At 38.7% G+C, this 23,530-nt stretch overlaps 2 long non-coding RNA genes across 2 annotated transcripts in view; one reads left to right on the top strand and one right to left on the bottom strand.

Moving 5' to 3' along the window:
* LOC121698359 overlaps positions 1–7,034 on the top strand; it is a 28,118-nt gene extending 21,084 nt beyond the window's left edge. Inside the window, exons 3-4 of the long non-coding RNA XR_006026751.1 lie at positions 6,711–6,715; positions 6,966–7,034. This is a non-coding gene — a long non-coding RNA (uncharacterized LOC121698359). The remainder of the gene's footprint in view (positions 1–6,710; positions 6,716–6,965) is intronic.
* LOC121698362 lies at positions 1,695–7,064 on the bottom strand. Its single transcript, XR_006026754.1, has 3 exons — positions 6,990–7,064; positions 5,507–5,508; positions 1,695–1,706 (listed from the first exon to the last, which is right to left on the bottom strand). It is a non-coding gene; the product is annotated as an uncharacterized LOC121698362 (long non-coding RNA).
* Between the last annotated feature and the right edge of the window lie 16,466 nt (positions 7,065–23,530).

Below are 23,530 nucleotides of genomic sequence, written 5' to 3'. Positions count from 1 at the left end.
AAGACTGTTTGATGAGCAAGGATAACATTGTTTAACCTTTAAACACTGTTCGTTGCTACCCCCCTTAATTTACTGTTTGCGGTCAAATTTGACCGGACAGTTTTAACTGCTCTTATTTTAACATAAATTAAAAATGTACACTTTAACAATAGTAATAATAATATTTTTTATAATTTTTTCCATTTGTATATAATTTAAAGATTTGTTGCCTCAATGGATGTTGGTATGGTAGTCAGGGCACATACTCAACCATAGTGCTGGCATTCTTTAAAACTTCATGAAATACATTCATGCACTTCACACATACAGGTGTATAAGACGTCACTCGTCAGGACCAATGAGGGAACTGGGAGTGGTCGAAGGAAATCGTGAAGCTGTCCGCGCGCTGTTGGAAATAACAATTGATTATAGAACCCCTGTTAACCTAATGATTCTGACCCCGCTAGATATGGAGAAGTTTCAGTCAAAGTAATATTACTATCCATAGTAGGCCGATGTAGGCCTACCCACGATACTGTTACAAGAATGCCTTCTAGCTATTTAATTAGACGCATCTTCCCCAAGAATAGTGTGCAAGGCCCTCCTCGGCCGACTAATTCGGGAGGCACCATTTACTGAGTAATGATCCTAGTGTGAAAGTTGGTCAGAGGCTATAGTGCTGGCCTGGACCACTATACTCATCTGGACAGAACATCTTACCGAAGCTACAGAGGGTTCAGGGTGTGCTAAGGTTAGCTGTCTAATTCCAGACTACTAATAAAATCAGTGACCCATTACAGTACAATACGATGGCCAGCTCTCCTGGTAGCATGCCTACTTTCACTGATTTAGCCCCACGGCCCTAGGGACTAATCCTAGCCGTTCCCCCTGGCACATCTTAAACTTTGAGGGATATCTAAAGAAATTCTAGAAAACTATGCGGGTCAAAGCATAACAATTTATTTGTCAGATACAAGATATTCATCCAAGACATTATAAAAGGTACATCTAAATCAATAATGTGAAAGTTACGAAAACAGGTTAAAGGAACATTTAGGAAACCATATGAAGCAATCAGAGAATGAACATACCAGCTCAGAGGATGATGACTACACACTAGTGATGTTACGGTTGATACCGAGGCTCCGAAGCGTGTGTCGAGAACGTCAAGCCATTCCCAGCAAAGCCCTGTATCGAGGCTTGAGTTGTATTGGTAATTTGACGTCAGGCGTGACGTTCGAGGCCTCGTTTGGCTCCACTGCTTCGAGTTGTGGTTCACTTTAGGCAGGACGCTTCGACTAAGATGGCCCATACTCGAATACGTAGCCTACTCGTGGGTAGTTGTCAGTCGTTGGTTGGTTGTAGGCCTATATTTCACTGCTCTCTGTTCATTTAAAATACTACCCAGTTACCAAAGCACTTTCACTGCCCTCTGTTCTTCAAACATACTCAGTTACAAAAGCACTTTGCTCTCTTCTGTCATTTTACCCAACGTCAGCCTACAATTTAATATAGATTTTTTCTCTAGAAGAAGGCTGATTGTAGGATAGGACACTGGGTAAGACGTTGGACTAGAAATCGCGCGTCCTGGGTTCAATCCTTCCTCGAGATTGTATATTCTCGCGGATCACCTTCTACTTCATTTGTTACAAAAAGAGAAAATATTTCACTCTAATGAAGTCACTCTTTGGGACACTGGGCAAGGTGTTAGGTTAGGGATCTTGCAACTTGGGTTCGATCCTTGTCTCGATTTTCATGAACTTTCAGAGATCACCTATAGCTACTACTTTAATTGTTAGGCTACAAAGGAAATATTTCAACATGGGAATCGGTTGTATTCCCCAATGCCTGTACAGACCAAACGGTGCTTTTTGTATTGCTCTTGTGTGTGGAATTTTTATGTGTTGTATTTTTATTGACCAGTAGGTGTCCTAGGGTGCATTCGAAGCCTCGAGAAATGAACCACTTTTTAACACATTTGGCTGGAAAGCTTCAAGGGTTCAAGAAGCTTCGTCTCGCCATCACTACTACACACCTTAGTGGTGCGGGAGATTCTGACTACAGAATGGCTCCCAGAATGCTCTGTAAACTTCACTTAAATAGGCTACCTAGTTTGTGGTTGGTTACATTCACATGATTGGAGGTCAGCTGATTTGGGATCACATGGTTGGAGGTCAGCTGATTTTGGGTCACATGAGAAGTACTTTGATGAGACTTGAGACCATTGTTGTAGTGAGAGTGAATTAATCAAGACATGATAATGTACACATTAATTACATTTCCTGCTTCCTAGTTAGTTTCTCCTGTGAAAAAGGCAAAGGTTAGAGATATAATCAAAAGTTGTTGTAGCAGCAATATGTGAAAATGGGCCCACCATGAGGTCATACCATCATGTGGTAGGGTAATTAATCAACAGGTCACATGATCAAGAGTTTGATCAGTATAGAAACATTAGGACTCCTTACAGGTGCCCCTTGTATATCCTTCCATCCACTGTTCATCACAGACACAGGGTGCCTAACTAATGCATCACCTTTCCATGGGGGCTCTCATACAGGGGTCAACCTGACCTAAGGGTCCCTCATACAGCTCTTACTTTGAGCACACTTCCTTTAGCATCACAGCAAGCCCTTTCACTTCTGGCATTATGTAGCAACAGGAGAAAGCAGTCACCCCACCAGCCCTCAAACTCCAGTACAAAACCTGCACTCTGCATTTTATTTGTAGAGCGCTTTATCATGTACTCAAAGCACTGAACATTGTAGTGTAAAAAAGGGAGGCAGGCAGGATTAAAAGTAAGAAGAAAGAAGAATGAAATAATAAATAAGGAGGCACACATAAAGTGTACAGACAGTTGCAAGTGTGGAAAGAAACAGACATAATTAAAAAGTAAAGTACCCTATTACATATGTATAACTCTGTTTCTAACAAATGCAGACAATACATTTGCCAGTTTACTTACAAGTGCATGTATGGAGATAGGGTCTTTCATCTCCTTGATGAAAATTATACTCTTTCCCATTCATTTCCTATGACGGTCATTTCTGACCGTAAACAAAAAGTGAGACCAAGTTGAATAAATCACTCAAAATTCAAAGAAATTAGTCACAATGAATTGTATGTGTTCAAATGCCTTTTGTGAAGGATATCATAAGGTCTTGAGGCGATCTGATGAAAAATGCCATATTTATGGTACAGGGAATGTGTAAATCGGTCATTTTTCACAGTGTTAGAAGGTTAAAAAGAGTAGCATATGGTGTTGCAGATTACCATCAGTTATGGTCAGGTCTATCAGTCTTTCTGGTAAAGCCCTAGCCTGGTGAGCCAGACCCACATTAAAATGTAGGGTCTGGGCACTCACCATTCGCAGTGCTCAGTCCGAGGGGCGGGATAATCGGTTGTCTTTCAAATTCTCTCTGCACGCAATAGGACAGCGCTATGAGTCCCATGCGGAGCTAGTTGGCTAGTTCAAACTTTTGCCAACTTAATAAAAGCTTAACTCATGTCACACTGTTCGCCAACAGCAACATCCATCTTCTTTGTTTTCAAGTAGCAGGGAATTCAAGCCAAACCGTTGCAACTCTGCCATCAATCATTATGTTAAGCCCGCCTAACGACTCTATACACGATTTGATTGGCCTGATAGAAGTTTAATTTTTTGAGCTCACAAGCCAAAGGAGAGTTGCTAGACTAGCCCTGGCAGCAAATGTAATTTGCTGCTGCTAGGGTGCGTCTAGATTTCTAGGCTAGTAAAGCCCTGTAATTGAGGATAACTCCCACACATGTTTTGTTTAAGCCCAGACTCCTATATGAGCAAGAGACTGTTAGAAATAAAGAAAAATCTTAAAACCACCACACAAACTGCAAACTGTTCTCTCAATTTTGAACCTCACTGAGAGACGAAACCAGGGAGGGAGAGAGAGCGACAGGAACCAGCTCAGCAACTATGACTTTTTCGAACTGATAATACCCTTCTCCCTCTCTCTCTTTCCTACTTTGCGTTCATTTTAAACTTGGAAGATTGAAATTGAGTTTTAAATTATTACTCGGCCCCAACATCTGTGGATGCAAATGTGACGGCTGGGCTGATTATCTTTTCATTTGCAGCAGGGCAGCGATAGCAGGCAGCAGGGAGGACCTCCAGACACCCATGATCTGACGGGGGATTTCATTCCACAACCCACTTCCACCCCCCAGGAAGCACGGCTTAGTGTCATTCCAACACTTATGAGAATGCAGGGAGGGGTAATGAGAAGACATACACGTACATACAAGTACACACACACACACACACACACACACACACACACACACACACACACACACACACACACACTCATGCATTGGGAAACACTTTCTATGAAGGGTAATCACTATAAGAACAGTCTAGGCTACTCATATCTCAGAAAGTCACTGCAAGATGTCTTGAAGATGGAGAGAATGTGTGCTCATTTTATTAAATTGTGTGCTGGTTTTAGTTAATTGACCGTTCGCAAAAGCCATGCCCCCTAGTTATTGTTACTCCGCCAGGGGCGTCGCCAGCCGATTTGACCGGGGCTTCAGCCCGGGGGAAAATTGAGCTCAGCCCAGGTAGCCAACATTTTTTTATTTAACTTTTTTATTTCGTTGTGCATTCTATCCCTCGTAGCCTGTTAGAACAAGGAATTCCGAACACTAAACTCTGACAAGGAGAAGCAGAACGGGCGGGGCGGGGCTGGGCTGGGGGTGGGTGGAGAGTGGCAGAGGGTCGTTTTCGCGGTCTGTGGAATCTTTGCTCTCAACTAACGTTACTGCTGTCAACTCACTGGGTGGTGCAGTGTCAGGTTGCAGTACGTTGAGAAAGCAGACGTGACATGACCAGCAAAAAACAATTGAAACTGTTTGACTTTTTCAAACGAAAGGCAAAGGATAAGAATTCATGTTTGCAAACTGAAATATAAGCTTAGTCCTGTCCGACCAACTCCATAAAGGCCAGCTATTAGTGTTGTTTACCTATCCTATCACTAGCTGGCTAGCAAGCTATCATTAGTAAACACTAAGCAGGAGTCAAAATTAACTTTTTGAAATGTGAAAATCTACCATTCACTATCTTGAATAAATTCACTGACAAATGAAGTGGCGAAATTCACCCACCATTCAATAGGTAATCCGTATTTTCTGTCTGAAATCTACCAACTTCAATATTTACCAGCATTTGTCTGGTGCAGTTTTGAGCCCTGCTAATAGGCTAAGCAAGCATTAGGCAACTGCAAGGCATCTGGTCAGGTTAATTGGCACGACACATTTCAGTGCTCGATTTGAGAGAGAGAGAGAGAGAGAGATTTATTACACTCAGCTCTAAATAACTAAATTTAGCCAGAAGGGCTAAATGCTTTCCCCCGTTGTTGAACATTTGTACTGATGTAGCAAAAAAATTGCAGTTTTGATACACAGTAGGCCTGCAATGCAGGATTTGTTCGTAAGGGAGATGTTTTAACAGTGACAAACTAGGCCTATAAACCATTAAATATCTAGAGGGGGCTGAGACAGCTTTCATTCACCCTGTAATGAGCCATTTAACCATCAAAGTGATTACAAAGCTGATGACATAAACATAAAACAGCATTGAAAAACCCAAGTTTCATGGGAATGAACATGTTCCATGTCCACTGAAATGTATGCAAATGCCCTATGCATAAGAAATGCATTTGTAATTAGAGCTGAACATTGCAATCTCAAAAGTTTTTTGTATCCTGCAATGTAGTATAGTATGTGTTTGTTGGTTTGCCACAAACTGATCTGATTCCATGATTTTATAGAGGGTAGCTGTTTTCTCTCTCTCTCTCTCTCTGTGTTTGTGTTTTGGTAGATCTCTGGCATAGATCAAACAACAAAAGAGCAGTCAGGTGATGGAGAGAGAAGGGAGATCAACAGAAGGAGATGCAGAACATTTGCTTAATGATACATTACATGCAACCTCACACTTAAACGTGTATGTACCTAGTAATTCAATAATAAATAATTTGGGCAGTCTAATGTAGTCTGTTGTCTATTATAATAACACCTTTTATGTACTGTATATGTATATAAAAAAAAATCCTCAGCTAATCTTTACAATTACATCCGGTCCAGCCGGGCTAAGCCCAGGTTGTCCTGAAAGTCTAGAAACGCCCCTGTACTACGCCCGTCAAACTCAGAACGGAGTTGTCTAGAAATTCAATGGTACAGTAGCTGTTAAGACTCTGTATAAGTTACAGCACAAGAGGCTCTTTCAGAGAGCCACGGACCTAAATTAATTTACAATCATTTACAATACGTTGAAAGACTGCAGTATGACATGGAGACACATGTATAAAAACTCATATCTAGCTTTGTTGGGTGACAAACTTAAACGGGAGGCGAGTGTGATTCACTGATATTAATATTAATGTTAGCTGTGCTAGATAGACTTGCATGTATGTTACAAGGACACTGGGCCATGTCATGTAGGAACATGGTGTTGCCAAAAAACAGAAACATAGCCTACATAGTCTACAAGTCTCCTCCAAGTGACAATAATTTTATACAATGCTGGCAATGCTGAAAACAATTAACATCCTTATTTATCTTACTTACATTGAGTTGACTGTGTGGCTTAATCCACAGATATGTTGGAGCACTGTTTAGTTATGGTTTGCTAAGGAGTAACCCTTTGCTTTAAAATAGTGGAGATCTGGGATGAGAGAATTTAATCTAATTTAACATAATTACAGAAAACGTAATCAAGATTAAAAGGCATTTTTCTGTGTATCAGTGTTGTGTTAATCCCACATATGTCATTTGACTGTCCTTTTCTCAAGAAGAATAACCTGGATGCCTCCATGCTAAACAATTACAGGCCCATATCCAATCTACCTTTTATTGGCAAAATTATTGAAAAAGTAGTCTTTAATCAATTAATCACCTTCCTACGGAGCCCTCCGGGTGACATGGGGAAAAAAAACATGGGTTGGAAAAAAAACATGAAGAAGAAAAAAAAAAAAACAATGTACTTTTGCGGGATCTCGCAAAACTTTTTTTCTACTTTTGGAACTTGCTGGGCTTCCTACTTGACCCCAATAGGCCCACAAACCACTACCGCCAGATAGCAATCATATCATGATACTATGATTGCTCTATCACTGTTGCGTTTTGTGGGTTTTCTGGACACATTACATAGGCCCAGGGCTTTGAACCAGTTCAAGGAACGAAAACGAAAACCTGGAACTTTTTGTATTTTACAGGGAACAAGAATGAAACCGGAAACGTTATTATTTTTTATGTTCTGGAACAGGAACACTTATTTAAAAATAATGGTAACCGGTTAATACCGGTTTTATTTCGTTCCTCAAAGTTTTCGTTGCCTAAAAAAAAAAAAGTAATTATTTTCCTGCGCACGTTACCATGACGGCTGAGGTTCACTTCCTGTGTGACATCACAGCAGACATTCGCTGACTGTATGGAGAGAGAGCGGTGGATTACAAAGTCTCCACTCCACATCTTAAATAAGGGGTAAATTACGATCCATCGTTAATTAAAACGCTCATTCCAAACACAATAACAATAGCTATATTTGTCGACTCCGCGTTAATGATGGACTAGCGAACATTTGGCTAAATGGCGCCAACACCTCTGTTTGCCTAATGCACAGATGGCTTGTTACGGTATGAGTAGGCCTACTGGATGGCCTTTCCCCCCGACAGTTGGAATTTGTTGTTGCCCGAGTGGCATAACCACGTGTCTTAATAATGTTGTTACGTTTGTGTGGACATTTTGTCTTTTAACAATAAACTACACATTTGAAATAATTGTAGGCCTATTTAATTATTATTATTATTATTAATAATATAATTATTATTATTTAATAATGGTTGTAATATTATTACATTTGGTTTAAGCTGGATGAGAAAGATGTGACATAATTCTATAGCATTAAACAGCTGACAGGAACGAAATTAACCGTTCCGGGAACAGTATTTTTTTGTTCTAACCGGTTCGGGAATGTCAATTTATTGGTGGAACTCATAACCGGAAATGTTATAGAGCTGGTAAGTCCCGCCCATCCGCTAAACCCCCAGTGGACCTCTAGATTGAAAAATCGTCAATGAAAGTGAATGTGAGAAAATAATTATTTTCTGGTCCCGTTTTATTTGTGCCATGAAAGTGAACATATGTCGTCTGTGAATTTTTTATATAATTTTTCATGTTACGAGTTTGACAGTATATTATATGATTCTTCGGCTATCAGTTGTGGAAAAGACATAACGAGAAAGACTACATGACGCCTGTGACGTGAGCTAACGTTAATCGCTAACATTAGCTGAGATGCTAGTTTTTGTAACGGCAGGAATAAACACACATGGTAACAAAAATATTTGAAACATGTCTAGCTTCACTCAACACATTAACACTATGATACAGTGTGATTGTAAAGTTGTATGGTTCACTGTGTTCAAAGTCGATCTTAATAACCCTCTACATCTCGACCAACTGATGGTTGTTATGGGAAACTAGTGATCTGTCGTCTAGCGGAAAGTTGTAGTTCACAAAGTGCTCTCACACAAAGTTTAACCGCATCAAACTTCTACCCGCTCAATTGTAGCATTCTTTACACAAACATTTATATTAAAAATTCACAGACAACATATGTTCACATTCATGGCCAAATTCAAACGGGACCAGAAAATAATTATTTTCTCACATTCACTTGCATTAACGATTTTTCAATCTAGAGGTCCAGCGGGGATAGCGGAAAGGGCGGGACTTACCAGCTCTATAATTCCGTTTCTGTTCGGAACGAACCGATTGGAAAAAAAAATCGGTTCAAAGCCCTGCATAGGCCTATGACACGGGAGGGAGAGGGAGACACCTGCGTGCAGACACGCACACACAGGCACGTAGCAAGCGTGGGGGATGTGGGTATAACGTACACAATTTTGCTGGAACACGATTCTATCCCCCACACTTTTTGTCAGATTAAATTGAAAGTAAAATATGGAAATAAACGCTCCCGTAAAGAGTTGGAACAGTATCTATAACTCACACACAGAGACACAAATAGGTCTGTTGATTTGATTGAACGGTCATCCAGCCAATCACATCAATTTAGGTGAAGAACCAGAGCCGCTCTGATCAAATTCAAAGTGTGCGTCTTTCAAGGCTATGCTGCTGCTTGGGTCTGCATTGTAACGTCTGCAGCGAGCAGATTTCAGATAGAATTGAAATGATAATTGTTACCGCATTTTGCTAATTTAGTAAACCAAAATTCACTGTCTGACTGACAGTTTTTGTCACAATGCAGGGAGTCAAAGTGAAAGCGGGGTGCATGCACCAAGGCACCTGTTTCTGCAGGAAAACCTTTGGCTACTGTTCTCAGAGCATTATGCTTCCTCTGCCTATGATCTGCAGCTTTTCTCAAACTATGGGCCTCCTCAACAATTAACCTACTACTCCACGTAGCCGCGAAATTAAGTTATGCCCGGTGCTTCACACGTCTGCTCATTTGCAGCATACTTATTCATTTGGTGTCATGAACTATATAGACATAGCCCAGTCAGCACACATACAGTACGTCTCCAAGACGCTTGGAAAGGAACAGCTCAATTACATCGCGTTCCATTTAGAACGTCTTATTATAGTGGATGGAATCCACTATCTTGAAATCTCCTGGCTTCTTCTTGTTATTACAGTGCATGAAAATGCACTGTACTGTTCTTCCTAGGCTTCTTATTCTTCTGCTTATTACAGTGCATGAAAATGCACTGTACTGTTCTTCCTAGGCTTCTTCTTATTACAGTGCATGGAAATGCACTGTACTGTTCTTCCTAGGCTTCTTCTTATTATTATTCTTCTTCTAACGCACTTAATGCAGCTTCAACCGTTTAACGTAGAAACTTCATTCAAACTATGTTACGTAGGTCTTACTTATGACATGTGGGCTTTGTATTTTTCACCTTTGTAACTTTTATACTTTTTAAACTATTAATTAAAAACGAATCAAAATTTCCCCATTGACTTAACATTATGATTATGACATCACAATACGGCCTTTAAGCAATTAGAATCCTATGGCAGGTGTTCGGGCCACCTGGACCAACTGCCAGTCTCAGGCTTTAAGCATACAAACTGGCCCTATTAAGACTACACATCCTGTTCAACTGCTTCCTCTGCCAAAAACTGTTTCAAAATAAAAGTCCTCAGTATAATATTTTACTGTTAAACAATTTAACCCTTTAAACTACTGAACTTTTTAACTGTTCAGCCATTGTAACTGTTACTTGTCATCAACTATGACTCCCACCCACTGTAGCTAGTTAGCTAAGTTAGCTAAGTCACATGGTTAGCATGCTAGCATGTTAGCATGCTAGTTAGCATTTTTAGCAAAACTGCTAAAAATGATTAGCTAAGTTAGCTAAGTCACATGGTTAGCATAGTTAGCATGCTAGCATGTTAGCATGCTAGTTAGCATTTTTAGCAAAACTGCTAAAAATGATTAGCTAAGTTAGCTAAGTAACATGGTTAACATAGTTAGCATGCTAGCATGTTACCATGCTATTTAGCATTTTTAGCAAAACTGCTAAAAATGATTAGCTAAGTTAGTAAAGTAACGTGGTTAGCATAGTTAGCATGCTAGTGTGTTAGCATGCTAGTTAGCATAGTAACTTGGTTAACATTATTATCTTTGTTAACATAGTTAGCATAACTACTAGCAAACATTAGAGCCATTCCAACTGTCAGTTATCGTCAACTATCTACCCAAATAATTTAACCATTTAAACTATCCACCTATTTAACTGTTCAGTCATTCCAACTATATTAAACCTCATCTACTTAGCAACCAATATAGTTTGTTTTTACTCTGTATGATTTTTTTACGTTATATTTTTGCATTTTCATGCACTGTATTTCCTTCAGGAAATGCTTTTCTAGTTCTTCTTCTTCTTCTAACGCATTTAATGCAGCTTCAACCGTTTAACGTAGAAACTTCATTCAAACTATGTTACGTAGGTCTTACTTAGGACATGGGTGCTATGTATTTTTCAACTTTGTAACTTGTATACTTTTTAAACTATTAATTAAAAACTAATCAAAATTTCCCCATTGACTTAACATTATGATTATGACATCACAATACGGCCGTTAAGCAATTAGAATCCTATGGCAGGTGTTCGGGCCACCTGGACCAACTGCCAGTCTCAGGCTTTAAGCATACAAACTGGCCCTATTAAGACTACACATCCTGTTCAACTGCTTCCTCTGCCAAAAACTGTTTCAAAATAAAAGTCCTCACTACAATATTTCACTGTTAAACAATTCAACCCTTTAAACTACTGAACTTTTTAACTGTTCAGCCATTGTAACTGTTACTTGTCATCAACTATGACTCCTACCCACTGTAGCTAGTTAGCTAAGTTAGCTAAGTAACATGGTTAGCATAGTTAGCATGCTAGCATGTTAACATGCTAGTTAGCATTTTTAGCAAAACTTCTTAAAATGATTAGCTAAGTTAGCTAAGTCACATGGTTAGCATAGTTAGCATGCTAGCATGTTAGCATGCTAGTTAGCATTTTTAGCAAAACTGCTTAAAACGATTAGCTAAGTTAGCTAAGTAACGTGGTTAGCATAGTTAGCATGTTAGCATGCTAGTTAGCATTTTTTAGCAAAACTGCTTAAAATGATTAGCTAAGTTAGCTAAGTCACATGGTTAGCATAGTTAGCATGCTAGTTAGCATTTTTAACAAAACTGCTTAAAATGATTAGCTAAGTTAGCTAAGTCACATGGTTAGCATAGTTATCATGCTAGCATGTTAGCATGCTAGTTAGCATTTTTTTAGCAAAACTGCTTAAAATGATTAGCTAAGTTAGCTAAGTCACATGGTTAGCATAGTTAGCATGCTAGCATGTTAACATGCTAGTTAGCATTTTTAGCAAAACTGCTAAAAATGATTAGCTAAGTTAGCTAAGTCACATGGTTAGCATGTTAGCATGCTAGTTAGCAGTTTTAGCACAACTGCTTAAAATGATGAGCTAAGTCAGCTAAGTAACATGGTTAACATACTTAGCATTTTAACATTGTTAGCATGCTAGTTAGCATAGTAACTTGGTTAACATTTTTATCTTTGTTAACATAGTTAGCATAACTGCTAGCAAACATTAGAGCCATTCCAACTGTCAGTTATCGTCAACTATCTACCTAAATAATTTAACCATTTAAACTATCCACCTATTTAACTGTTCAGTCATTCCAACTATATTAAACCTCATCTACTTAGCAACCAATATAGTTTGTTTTTACTCTGTATGATATTTTACATCATATTTTTGCATTTTCATGCACTGTATTTCCTTCAGGAAATGCTTTTCTAGTTCTTATTCTTCTTCTAACGCATTTAATGCAGCTTCAACCGTTTAACGTAGAAACTTCATTCAAACTATGTTACGTAGGTCTTACTTAGGACATGGGTGCTATGTATTTTTCAGCTTTGTAACTTTTATACTTTTTAAACTATTAATTAAAAACTATCAAAATTTCCCCATTGACTTAACATTATGATTATGACATCACAATACGGCCGTTAAGCAATTAGAATCCTATGGCAGGTGTTCGGGCCACCTGGACCAACTGCCAGTCTCAGGCTTTAAGCATACAAACTGGCCCTATTAAGACTACACATCCTGTTCAACTGCTTCCTCTGCCTAAAACTGTTTAAAAATAAAAGTCCTCACTACAATATTTCACTGTTAAACAATTTAACCCTTTAAACTACTGAACTTTTTAACTGTTCAGCCATTGTAACTGTTACTTATCATCAACTATGACTCCTACCCACTGTAGCTAGTTAGCTAAGTTAGCTAAGTAACATGGTTAGCATAGTTAGCATGCTAGCATGTTAGCATGCTAGTTAGCATTTTTAGCAAAACTGCTAAAAATGGTTAGCTAAGTCACATGGTTAGTATAGTTAGCATGCTAGCATGTTAGCATGCTAGTTAGCATTTTTAGCAAAACTGCTTAAAATGATTAGCTAAGTTAGCTAAGTCATATGGTTGGCATAGTTAGCATGCTAGCATGCTAGTTAGCATTTTTAGCAAAACTGCTTAAAATGATTAGCTAAGTCAGCTAAGGAACATGGTTAACATAGTTAGCATGTTAGCATGCTAGTTAGCATAGTTAGCATAACTGCTAAAAATGATTAACTAAGTTAGCTAAGTAACATGATTAGCATAGTTAGCATAACTGCTAAAAATGATTAGCTAAGTTAGCTAAGTAACATGGTTAGCATAGTTAGCATGCTAGTTAACATTTTTAGCAAAACTGCTAAAAATGATTAGCTAAGTTAGTTAAGTAACGTGGTTAGCATAGTTAGCATGCTAGTGTGTTAGCATGCTAGTTAGCATAGTAACTTGGTTAACATTATTATCTTTGTTAACATAGTTAGCATAACTGCTAGCAAACATTAGAGCCATTCCAACTGTCAGTTATCGTCAACTATCTACCTAAATAATTTAACCATTTAAACTATCCACCTATTTAACTGTTCAGTCATTCCAACTATATTAAACCTCATCTACTTAGCAACCAATATAGTTTGTTTTTACTCTGTATGATATTTTACATCATATTTTTGCATTTTCATGCACTGTATTTCCTTCAGGAAATGCTTTTCTAGTTCTTATTCTTCTTCTTCTTCTAACGCACTTAATGCAGCTTCAACCGTTTAACGTAGAAACTTCATTCAAACTATGTTACGTAGGTCTTACTTAGGACATGGGTGCTATGTATTTTTCAGCTTTGTAACTTTTATACTTTTTAAACTATTAATTAAAAACTAAGCAAAATTTCCCCATTGACTTAACATTATGATTATGACATCACAATACGGCCATTAAGCAATTAGAATCCTATGGCAGGTGTTCGGGCCACCTGGACCAACTGCCAGTCTCAGGCTTTAAGCATACAAACTGGCCCTATTAAGACTACACATCCTGTTCAACTGCTTCCTCTGCCAAAAACTGTTTCAAAATAAAAGTCCTCACTATAATATTTTACTGTTAAACAATTTAACCCTTTAAACTACTGAACTTTTTAACTGTTCAGCCATTGTAACTGTTACTTGTCATCAACTATGACTCCTACCCACTGTAGCTAGTTAGCTAAGTTAGCTAAGTCATATGGTTAGCATAGTTAGCATGCTAGCATGTTAGCATGCTAGTTAACATTTTTAGCAAAACCTCTTAAAATGATTAGCTAAGTTAGCTAAGTCATATGGTTAGCATAGTTAGTATGCTAGCATGTTAGCATGCTAGTTAGCAATTTTAGCAAAACTGCTAAAAATGATTAGCTATGATAACTAAGTAACGTGGTTAGCATAGTTAGCATGCTAGCGCTAGCATGTTAGCATGCTAGTTAGCATTTTTAGCAAAACTACTAAAAACAATTAGCTAAGTTAGCTAAGTAACATGGTTAGCATAGTTAGCATGCTAACATGGTAGCATGCTAGTTAGCATAGTAACTTTGTTAACATTATTATCTTTGTTAACATAGTTAGCATAACTGCTAGCAAACATTAGAGCCATTCCAACTGTCAGTTATCGTCAACTATCTACCTAAATAATTTAACCATTTAAACTATCCACCTATTTAACTGTTCAGTCATTCCAACTATATTAAACCTCATCTACTTAGCAACCAATATAGTTTGTTTTTACTCTGTATGATATTTTACATCATATTTTTGCATTTTCATGCACTGTATTTCCTTCAGGAAATGCTTTTCTAGTTATTATTATTCTTCTTCTAACGCAGCTAATGCAGCTTCAACCGTTTAACGTAGAAACTTCATTCAAACATTGACGCGTAGGTCTTAATTAGGACATGTGGGCTTTGTATTTTTCATCTTTGTAACTTTTATACTTTTTAAACTATTAATTAAAAACTAATCAAAATTTCCCCATAGACTTAACATTATGATTATGACATCACAATACGGCCGTTAAGCAATTAGAATCCTATGGCAGGTGTTCGGGCCACCTAGATCAACTGCCAGTCTCAGGCTTTAAGCATACAAACTGGCCCTATTAAGACTACACATCCTGTTCAACTGCTTCCTCTGCCAAAAACTGTTTCAAAATAAAAGTCCTCACTACAATATTTCACTGTTAAACAATTTAACCCTCTAGGCGCCACTGTCGAGTTTACTCGACAAGATGCGGTACTGAATAAAACGGCCGATTTAGTCAAATAGGGTGTCATATTTCGTTCGACATCCACTCCACTAGGTGGCAAACATGTCATACGTCATCCCCGAGTCCGAAAAAGGTCATGGTTTAAACAAAAGTTTTGAGCTACAGCGTATTGAATCAGTGCGTGCAATACCGGAGCTAGTGTGCGTGTGAGCCACTTAGTCAGAGCGATATTGTCAACGTTAGCGAGTATTTGCATTAGATTATCGTCTAATGGCATCAAAAAAGTTTACCTGAAATGAAGTGTTGGGTCTTCTATTCGCGGACCCTGATTCTGAAGGGGAATATCTGCCTTCAGGAAATGACGGTGATTCGTTTAGTGAGGCTTCAGATGCGTCCCTGCCTTCAATGATGCAGCTGGACAAAGTGAGAGTTTACTCCATAGTTTAGCTTACACCAAGCACAAACGTTGAATCGTTTGCCCAATGTCACTGGTGGGAATAATGTTTCACGGGTTCGGAGTGTTCATCGGGAAGTTAGCAGGGTGTTAGTGGTGTGGCGAACAAGGCTGGAGGTAGCCTAATAGCGCTAGCTTCTGTCTTTTGCCTCTCCACATTCGCGGCGACAGTAACGTGGTGGAGCCTTTGTCTAATGCGACTGGGTATGTTAGACGAGGTCGAAGTGCTCATAGGAGAGTTAGGGGGGAACGTAGTGGCAGTGTGGGGAGTCGCAATGAGAATGACAGTAGGCCTAGTCCGAGCTGCGCAAATTCTCTCCACTCGACGCGCGCGAGGCAGATCTGGCCATGCTGCTCGCATGGTGGAGGTGGTGACACGCTCTCTCCCTCTCCCTCTCCCCCCCACACACACACATTAGGTCATGCATAGTCTATCACAAGATGATGGGAATGCCGGCCCTGTATGGATAGGGAGTCATTATCTCTACAACAAAAGGCCTGCTACATAAAAAAAAAAAATGTCAGCCATTTATTAGTAATGATTTACACTGTTGATTTGCTATCTATTTCCCTGATCATTTAGGACATACACTATGTGTTCCTTTTTGTGTGTTCATGTCCTTGTGATGTGTGTGTCTTTGTCAGCTAAGAAAAAAAAACATCAACAAAAACAACAAAAAGAAAAAAAATACTAACATTGTCTCTTGTCTTGTCTCGTCATCTCACTCCTGATCTGTGCCTTGCCGTGGCAAATGAGCTTTTGAACTAAACAGGTCTTGTCTACTTGTGTTTGTGTGTCATCTGAATAATCTATATGTGCCCCATACATGGAATCAGAGTGCCTACTGTATGTAGTAAATGGAAAATCTCTACAGCAAAAGGCCAGTCTACTGCTACATGCATTTGGTTTGTTTCGGCCATTTATTAGTAATGATTTACACAGTTTGTTCACTACTTACTATTTACCTGAGCATTCAGTATTGTGCAATATAGCATACAGAAGGTGAGGGACATTTTGGGGGGAAAGAAGTGGTGCATTTTATCATTCAAACATGCGACTTTTCATGAAAATTCTATAATCCAAGATGGCCGCCACCATATGACGTCATAATATGCAAATTAGATATAAACATTTAATCTCTACATAAACTTTGGGTCATCCTTAATATTTCTCTAATTTACAGAAAGTCTCTATCTCTTATCACTTTTAAGATATAGCCTTTTGAAATGAAGATGTCAAAATTGATCGTTTCGGAAAAAAACCTCTGGCGCCTAAAGGGTTAACCCTTTAAACTACTGAACTTTTTAACTGTTCAGCCATTGTAACTGTTACTTGTCATCAACTATGACTCCTACCCACTGTAGCTAGTTAGCTAAGTTAGCTAAGTAACATGGTTAGCATAGTTAGCATGCTAGCATGTTAGCATGCTAGTTAGCATTTTTAGCAAAACTGCTTAAAATGATTAGCTAAGTTAGCTAAGTCATATGGTTAGCATAGTTAGCATGCTAGCATGTTAGCATGCTAGTTAGCAATTTTAGCAAAACCTCTTAAAATGATTAGCTAAGTTAGCTAAGTCATATTGTTAGCATAGTTAGCATGCTAGCATGTTAGCATGCTAGTTAGCATTTTTAGCAAAACTGCTTAAAATGATTAGCTAAGTTAGCTAAGTCATATGGTTAGCATAGTTAGCATGCTAGCATGTTAGCATGCTAGTTAGCAATTTTAGCAAAACTGCTAAAAATGATTAGCTATGTTAACTAAGTAACGTGGTTAGCATAGTTAGCATGCTAGCGCTAGCATGTTAGCATGCTAGTTAGCATTTTTAGCAAAACTACTAAAAACAATTAGCTAAGTTAGCTAAGTAACATGGTTAGCATAGTTAGCATGCTAGTTAGCATAGTAACTTTGTTAACATTATTATCTTTGTTAACATAGTTAGCATAACTGCTAGCAAACATTAGAGCCATTCCAACTGTCAGTTATCGTCAACTATCTACCTAAATAATTTAACCATTTAAACTATCCACCTATTTAACTGTTCAGTCATTCCAACTATATTAAACCTCATCTACTTAGCAACCAATATAGTTTGTTTTTACTCTGTATGATATTTTACATCATATTTTTGCATTTTCATGCACTGTATTTCCTTCAGGAAATGCTTTTCTAGTTATTATTATAACCTTTTCTTTTTACCTTTTCAAGAATTAATGCGACTCTAACCGCTTAACGTACAGACATGTTGAAATAACCATTCTGAAGGTCTGGAGTGAGGCAAGAGAGTTATATTTTCAGATTTTTAAAAAAGTTTATACTTTTTGAGGAATAAGGGATTAAAAATGGTAAAAAGCTCATTTTCCCCCCATAGACTTCAAAGGCTGTGATGTCATAATGGCCTAAAGGCAGCTGCGCTTGTTAAGCTCCCAGCGAAGTTCCCGGGCTAATTAGATCACTGGCACAGGTGTCACCTGTGAATTAAACGGTCTCAGCTTCTAATGCATACAATCTGGTGCTCCCTAAAACTACACATCCCGTAATTAACTTGTGCGCATGCGCAGTACCGTTCTCCTTGCCTCATTTATTCCTACCGATTCTACAGGCACTGCTGCTGTCAAGCATCCTCTTGAAGAAAGTTTACGTTCTTGTTGTCTGGTTCGTCCAACAAACGATGACGAAACGGACGTTTTCCTACCACACCCAATGTAAGTTACAATTATTTTGTGTTTTGTATTTGAATGGAGTGTGTGAAGTCTGTTTAAAACGACTCGGCTAATCAAGTAAGCAAGCAAGCTGGCGTTAGCTTTAAAGCCTGTGTTGCAGGTTAACCACCACTGTTGATTAATGGGTACATAAAGCACTCAATATATGTATATCATTTTTAAAAATGTCTCCAAATGGTGTTAAATGCCAGTTTTTGTTGTTTTTAGCATGAATTACATTCATTCCTAATGGAAACGGTCGCGGTTACACTTTCAACATAAAGTTTGTATATTTACACTTCGAATTTCGTTACAGCATTTATATGACAACGACCCTATGGTCTAACAAAGATAACAATGTCTTCCGATTTTAGGCCTCGTTATGAGGCTACATAATGCACCTATTCAGTTCAATGCATTATGCTTATAACGTTACGACACTTTTTTGTTACTGTCAGTGAACCGAGTGAAAGTCAACATTTTCTTTATATCTAGTGATAGTGATCATGTCGTTAGTTCAGATAAGTAGGCTACCGGGCAAACTTAGTCAGAAGATCAGAATATAAAGCATCATGATAGCTAGCTATGGGCTAACTTTTTAGTCCCACCTGTGAGCCACCCCAGTTGTTGCAAACTTAGCTTCTAGCCGCCGCTGATTAGACTGGTCATGTCTTCAGCATGAATATTTTCGATAACTACTGCTCGTGATTGATTGCCACTGACATCGTCAGGGTACGGCTTACCAAAGAGGGAGATAATATGGGCAAGTCGCAGTTTTGCAGGTGCTTGTGTGGGCTGTGCCGTCCAGATGGAAACTGTGGTGGAGAGCTGCAGTAACTAGGGAAGCGAGTGCATTTTGGCCGCTGGTCGAGGAGCTCCTCCGTTACCAGCATATGACATGATCTATCTAGCTATCTGTCTACCTGTCTATAATATACATATCTAGGCTATCTATAGCCTATCTATTTATCTATAATCTGCGCTATCTACTGCTGAACAATCCCTTACTCGTCTCTCTTTACTCCTCTCTCGTTACTCTCAAGGGTCTCAAGGTGGGCTTTGGTCTGTAGCCTCCCCAAGGTGACGTTATGCAATGCATTGTGGGGGAAAGGAGAATCACTTCAAACGCTGTGAAATAGTACCTGCTTTTTCGTATTATTTTCCGTTTTGTGATACCCAACAACATCAAATACAATGGATAACAGTTTAAATGTTTATTACCAACAAGCAAATTGTGCAAATTCGTTGGAAAATTAACCCTGCAACACGGCCTTTAAACTTGTAGCTTAGCAACATAGTAAGTTCATGTTTCTAGGTTCGTGGTTGTGTGCAGTGGAGGCGGTAGCAGCTAGCTAAGCACTCAAATTGCCAGCCAGCCGCCTTTCGTAGCGATAGCTGGCCTGACGAGGGAAATGGCAAACAATCACTGGCTGAAACTTAGCCTTCGTTTTGAACTACGTTTGTATGAGTGGCTCAATGAGTTAAATCTCCAGTTACAAGGCTAAGACAAGCACCTACCTCACCTAGCAGATCTAAGATTACTGCATTCACCAAAAAACTTGAGGTATGGGACAGGCGCCTCGATCACGACAGTATTATGCTTTTGAGAATCTGAGTGAAATCACTGAAACGTCTGATTCGGGAGCCACTGTAGGCCTACATCACATCCCTGCAAAGTTTATTTCAAAAATATTTCCCAACCAGCAGTGATCCATTTAATGCAGCATGTTGGTATTTCATTGAATATATTGTACAATGCTGTAAAATATTGGCCTATGCTTCCTAATATGTTGCTGGAAAACAGAAATATGTGTGTTTAATTTACAATGGCACATTATGTATTTATTTATTATATCTGCAGCACCAGCTGATTTTAACTCTGCTGCCGAGGATATATTTGGAACTTGTCATTATTTCAATAAATTTGACAATTTTAAGTTTGACCTACCACTTTCTTAGAGCGATGAGGGACAGATGGGGTTTAAAAATGCCCCCTTGATCTAAGTGGGGAATAAAAGAAAAAGTTTGAGAACCACTGGCGTAAAATAACTTGATTGTAGGCTTAGCTGTTAGTTTGTTGCTCAGTTGAACATATTTATCTAACAGCTGCCCCCCCCCCCACTTCTATTTCTGTTAGGTGCCGATTCACTCTGCTACTGAAGGATCAGGCTGACTGCAACTGCTATGGATGGCAGGAAAACACAGTACACGTGAATTTCTAGATGAAGAGTGAATAAATGCACTTGCTTAACTGATAACAAGTTGTCAATGGTTATTTATGCAAGCTTGTGTAGCCTAAACAAGACATACCTAGGCCTAGCCAAATTTATCCTGGCTGTAGATAAAGCAGGATATGAATTTCCCAATATTTTGCCAGATTAGGCTAATAGTGGTTTACTGAGGTTAAATATCAATTGAAATAGCACTGAAATCACGTTGATCTTTAGTTTGGTTGTAATTTCAACATTGTTTCAATATTCATTTTAGTGGAAATACCATTGAAATCCCATTGATCTGTAGTTAGAATTTCAATGTTGCTTTAATATTAATGAAGGGTGCAAAAGTGATGTAGAATAAATGTTGCAGTGCGACGTTGATTCAATTATTTTAACGTTGACAAAGTAATTGTTAGCTGGCTGCAGAATGAGCAGTCATCAACACCAACTGAAAGCCCTGTTTTGCAGGTACAGTAGTCTTGCATTGCATACTCTGAATTACATTTTCCAAAGGCCAGCTTTCATGCTTGTGTCACAACTTCAGAACGGCTTGACGCACATGCTTCAAATTTGGTGTGAACATTTGTATGGACTCAATGATGAAGTCAAATGTCAAGGCCAAACCCACCTTGAGTGTGATATCTCAAGAATGCCTGATGCACAAGGTTTTTTGGTACAAGGGTTTGTATGAACGCAAAGATTAAGTGATTCAATGTTTTTTTTCAGGAATCTCCCCACCAACATTAACCCAGCAGCTTTCCATCCACTATTGTAATTCCTCTGGCATTACATTTCTAGTTTGATCTGATCTTACAAACGGCGGCATCAAGACACATTTGAGTTCTAGGCTACATCGGAGATAGAACGCTTATGATCGCTCATACAATGTGTGCGTCCCTGCAGCAAGTGAAACTGGAGGTAACGTGAGCTAGAAGCAACAATAGTTTAAACAACAACGTGGCTTCCTGTAACGATCAATGGAAAAATGCATAGAAACTGCTAATCATAATCTTTAAATTGACATTAATTAAGCTGGCTATATGCAACACAATTTATTTATATTCCCTTTGCATATGTTTGGGTAGACTTCAAACGTTTTTGAATTTGAGCTTACATGCAGTTCTGTGTCCTTTACATTTATTTAATAGGTATTAGTGATACCTCGAAATTAGGCTGCTGTCTGTTAGGCAATTTATTGTAGCCTACTAACCCATATGCACAAAACATAATTTCTGAAATAATTTCTTTATTTATAACATGAGATATGTCTCCATGTAGGGTAGTGTCAAATAGTGAAGTGATAGCAGGTAGCATGTAGGCCTACATGTCACATGAGCCACACATATGACGGGCGCTCCTTCTTCTGTCCCTTTCAAACTGCATGAAAATGGTGTTTTCAGCAATCAGAATTTCCATTTTTTTTCGGGGGAGAAACTCCCGGACACCAATATAGTCCGCACCCCTCTTAGAAAATACTTACAACGTCCCTGTAGGGAGTTATTTATAATTTGGCCAGAGTGTTTCATTTTCCTATCCCACAACCCCCACACTTTTAAAAAGCTTGATACGCCTCTGACACACACACACAACATACAGGAACATCACAATGCAACTAAGCTCGGCGCTACAATTATGATCAAAGGCCTATGCAATTATTGACAGAATTTAACGGACCTTTGTTCCTCCCGGTTCGCTCGTTCGGCCCTCTGATATGATTGCCATCTGGCGGTAGTGGTTTGTAGGCCTATTGGGGTCAAGTAGGAAGCCCAGCAAGTTCCAAAAGTAGAAAAAAACTTTTGCGAGATCCCGCAAAAGTACATCGTTTTTTTTTTCTTCTTCGTGTTTTTTTCCCACATGACTTTTTTTTTTTTTTTTAAACCCATGTTTTTTTTTTCCCCATGTCACCCGGGGGGCTCCGTACCTTCCTAACATTAAATGGGTATTTTGATTACTTTCAGTCTGGTTTTCGGGCAAATCACAGCACTGAAACAGCTCTCATTAAAGTTTCCAATGACATGCATACGCCTCAACACAGATTCAGGTAAAACATCAGTCCTAGTGCTACTGGACCTTAGTGCAGCATTTGACACTGTTGATCACAATATTTTACTACACAGACTAGAACAGTTGGATTTACAGGCATAGTTATCAGCTGGCTAAAATCATATCTACAAGAAAGGAGCTACTTTGTTGCCATCAGAAACTGTACCTCAACACCAACGTCCTTGACCTGTGGTGTTCCCCAGGGGTCGATCTTGGGGCCACTATTATTCAACCTCTGTATATTCCCACTTGGACAAATCATCCAAAATAATTTGATTTCATATCATAGCTATGCAGATGACACACAAATTTACTTAGCTCTGTCACCAAACGATTATGGTCCTCTTGAATCTATGTGTCAGTGTATAGAACAAATCAACATCTGGATGTCTCAAAATTTTCTTCAGATGAACAAAGAAAAAACTGAAGTAATTATATTTGGTAAAAAGGAAGAAAGACTTAGGGTTGCCACTATCCTTGACACAAAAGGGTTGAAGGCAAAGGATACAGTTAAAAATCTTGGTGTATTAATTGACAGTGATCTAAATTTCAACAGCCACATGAAAGCGATAGCTAAATCAGCTTTTTACCACCTCAAAAATATTGCCAAACTCAGAGGGCTGATGTCAAAATATGACTTAGAAAAACTCATTCATGCATTTATCTCCAGCAGTGTTGATTACTGCAATGGACTGTTCACAGGCCTTCCTAAAAAGATTATTAAACAGCTTCAGGTGATACAAATTGCAGCAGCTAGGATTCTAACAAAAACTAAAGAACTGACCACATTACTCCAATTCTTAAGTCCTTGCACTCTCTTCCATTTTTTTCCAATCATTTTTTATATTATTATTATTGAATATTTTTCACTATTGCTTGTTAATAAATCAGTAAATGGAGCAGGGCCTAAATACCTGTCAGACATGCTTCAGCAGTACACACCTTCTCGTCCTCTCAG

The sequence above is a fragment of the Alosa sapidissima genome, chromosome 23 (assembly GCF_018492685.1).
Source record: "Alosa sapidissima isolate fAloSap1 chromosome 23, fAloSap1.pri, whole genome shotgun sequence".
In the NCBI taxonomy this organism is placed as follows: Eukaryota; Metazoa; Chordata; class Actinopteri; order Clupeiformes; family Clupeidae; genus Alosa; species Alosa sapidissima.
The sequence above is the reverse complement of the archived record's forward strand: the minus strand, read 5'-3'. Positions and strand labels throughout refer to the sequence as shown.